Source organism: Cyprinodon variegatus, unplaced genomic scaffold (genome assembly GCF_000732505.1).
Source record: "Cyprinodon variegatus isolate N-32 unplaced genomic scaffold, C_variegatus-1.0 Scaffold57, whole genome shotgun sequence".
NCBI classification, from domain to species: Eukaryota; Metazoa; Chordata; class Actinopteri; order Cyprinodontiformes; family Cyprinodontidae; genus Cyprinodon; species Cyprinodon variegatus.
The window spans coordinates 92299-95616 of NW_015150510.1; the positions used below are offsets into that span (position 1 = coordinate 92299).

The following is a 3318-nucleotide window of genomic DNA, read 5'->3' on the forward strand; positions in this document are numbered from 1 at the left end:
CCATAGACCTCCATTATTTGAATGTCAGCAGACAGCAAGAAGCCTCCCAGATCTCCAGATGCATTTGAGATATCAAAAAAGTACTGTTCAGCATGGGGGTGAGTAGAAAATGGGGGTGAGTAGAAAATGATGGCTAATCATGTTTTGGGTGTACTATTCCTTTAAGTAGAGTTTAACTCTGAAGAGGAAGAACATCAGCCATACTTTCTAAAAATACTTCTACCGTGATGATATAACCTCTAACCCTACCAAATCCAATCAATTCTTTTTCTCTCTTTTAGTTCCATGAGAAAAATGTCAATGTTAGCAGCCAGTGATACCATATGGAGTGAATGTTGTTCCATTATTATTGCAAGGAAGGAACGTAAATGGAAATTTGAAAAAAAAAGAAGAAGGAAGAATTAAACTTTAAAATAGTACTTTATATAAAAAAAAAACATTTTGAAAGAAATTTTGTTTTCTTTTGTTGTATTTTAATCTTTACAAGTTTTTTATTTTTATTTCATTTACAGATTTTACCCCGCCTCTCGCCCAATGACAGCTGGAGATAGGCACCAGCAACCCTAGCGACCCCAATTGGGTAAAGCGTGTCAGATAATGGATGAATTTTATATTCTATAGTTTTATTTTTTAAATTTCTTTTTTTCACATTAAGTCAATTAATTCCATTCTTTTAAATTTGTATTCTAAAGATCAAGTCATCTTCACTTCAAGCCCAATAACAATGCTCAGTCTTGACCAATAAAAATATGGTAGCTAACATCAAAGTGTGATGTAGTTTTATTAAATTTTATTAACTTAAACATCAAATATTGAAATTTGTGCATATTTTTAAAAGCCAAACGGTTCAAATTGGGTAGAAGACACACATGGGGATCAATGAGGATCAGTCTGGTGAGTTTTATACTGAAGTCTGGATGTTAACTAACACCAAACGAAGGGCTCACACTGACCTCAATGCAGCTGATGCTCAGGCTGCACAATGGCGCCCACTATGGGTTCAATTCTCTTTCTCATCCCTGCTCATAAATAACCTTCTTCCTCCACAAAGATCCGTCCCTTTCTTCTGTTTTCTGGCTTGTTTCAACTACAATGTTAGCATCAGTCTGTGGTTTGAATTTATTCTGAAATTCAGCCCAACTCCTCGTGTCTGGTTCCTGACTCGACCCTGGGGCCTCTGTGGCGTCCAGCCCAACTTCCTCCTCACGTAATCATCCCAGCTGCAGCGTTATCAGTGTGAGCCCGGTGTAAACCATTCAGCCGGCGGCATGTTTACGGTCATCGTCCTGCTGCTGCAGCTTCTCTCAGATTTTCTCCGCACTCAGCTCCATACATTCCCTATCGACTACATGCAGCCTGCTCAGGTGACGCATCCCCCACTGCACGACGGAACAATGGGCTTCAGGCGAAATGTAGCTACTTTTCTGCCAGACATTCAACACTTTCCACGTTTGCCATCTCCGCTGCAAATTTCAGCAGTAAAAATCCAAGCAGGACGACCTGCAGCTTTCTTTTTCATGCACAAAGACCAGATGCGTGGAATGCATCCTTAAAAGATTTCCTGTCAAACAATTCTCCCAGCTACGTCTTCACATTTGCTAATTTTGTGACCTCTGAAAGGAGGCCTTAATTTAGAAATTTCGGGATAAATAGTGCTCACTAAAAAAAGAAACCTGCACCCTAAAATGTAAAAACTCTGTTTCCTTCCTTTTAACATTTATGCACCAGTTTAATCAGCCTATAAAATAAAATCATAAAAATACAGACTTTTAATGGGTGTAAATACTTTTGCAAGGTATTCTAGCTATTTAGTTAATTAGACGAAGATGTGTGCACCCTGATGCAAAGAAGTGGAAAAAAAGAGAGGAACGCTCACATTCCAGTCCAGCGAGGTGACGTCTTTGTTGCTGGGAACGTCCTGGCCGCCCTCCCGGATGCAGTGCCTCAGAACCAGCTGGGTGGATCCGCCCGTGCTGTTTTCGCTCAGGTTCCAGATCCGTGCCGTCGAGTCTCCCGACCTGTAGAGCGAGACAATCCAGGGGCGTCAAACATTGGCGAAAAGAGGGAGCCCACTTCTTAGATCATTACTAGAAAATGGTTTAGAACTGACCATCACAGATCCTGAGCTGAGTTGGGGTTAAAGGCATTTTATCGAAACCTGAACCCAAACCATCATATGCAAAACCCTTTTTTTTATGCCTAATAAACCTTTTTCACATGATCTGTTGAAGAAAAAAGGAAAGGGACATTTTACAGGCAAAAAAAGGTCATTTGCACTCTTTATTTGCTTTTATTTTCTTCTATTTTACTGTTTTATTCAGTTAAATCACTTTGAATTGTCCTTACAATTCAACCTTAAGGTGGTTCATCTTTATGTTTGTTCTTTTAGGAGGAGCCTTACGGTTCCAGGAATGTTCCACCGAGAGTCAACTTTGTTTCATTATTGTTATGAGGAACGAATACTTTTAATAAATATTAAAAATATTTATATTTTTTTATTAACATAAAAAACAAATTTTAGAACTAAAGACTGGGGGGGGGGGGAACAAGAGCAAAAGCAATTTTCAAAATCAAAAAAATGTTTTGAGAGTAACTTTGCTGTTCTTTTAGATTTTTTTTTTCCATTTTTTTTATTTGAAATTTTAAAACATTGTTTTTTTTCCACAAGCTTATTTGTTCCTTTTATTTACAGATTTGACTTTTTACACATTTAAAATGATTTTTTTTTAACTTTTTTATAGAATTTTTTTTTTTTTTCCCTTCAAACTTGCTAATGTTCAATCTGGACTTAATGGAAATGCATCTTCCCTTCTCACTCCAGGGAAAAACCACCAAGTAAAGAAAATTTGAATGAAATTCATAAAAAACTATCTGGAAAAATAGATTTTAAAAATACAATTTGAAAATATATATATAAAAAAAACATCTCTTAAACTTTTTTTTCCTTAAGAAGTTTTCTATCTTGCTACTATAATGGAACAAAATTAATTCCTTATCTACATGTCCACCATAACTGGTGGAAACTTACCTCTATACTGTGTTTTCAGAAAGAGCCAACGAATACTTCAATTTAGGGATATATGTGATGAAATACTTGGTGCTACAGAGTATTTGTTTTTTATAAGATGTTAGTTGTTTTCTGGTGCTAGTTTTCTAACCTGCAAGTAGGACACTTTCCCTCACTTAAACGTCCCCTCCCCGAGCGGGTGCTCCCCATTTCATGCAGACACCAAGAACTGTACAAGGCCACGCCCACAGAGCACTTTAGTAAAAAAAGAATGACTGCAGTATAACGCCATAATGTTTTTGACCAGGTCG

At 37.3% G+C, this 3318-nt stretch overlaps 1 pseudogene; it reads right to left on the reverse strand.

Annotated features, from left to right (window-relative positions):
- Positions 1-3318, reverse strand: part of LOC107082589 — a 43069-nt pseudogene that overhangs the window by 21612 nt on the left and 18139 nt on the right.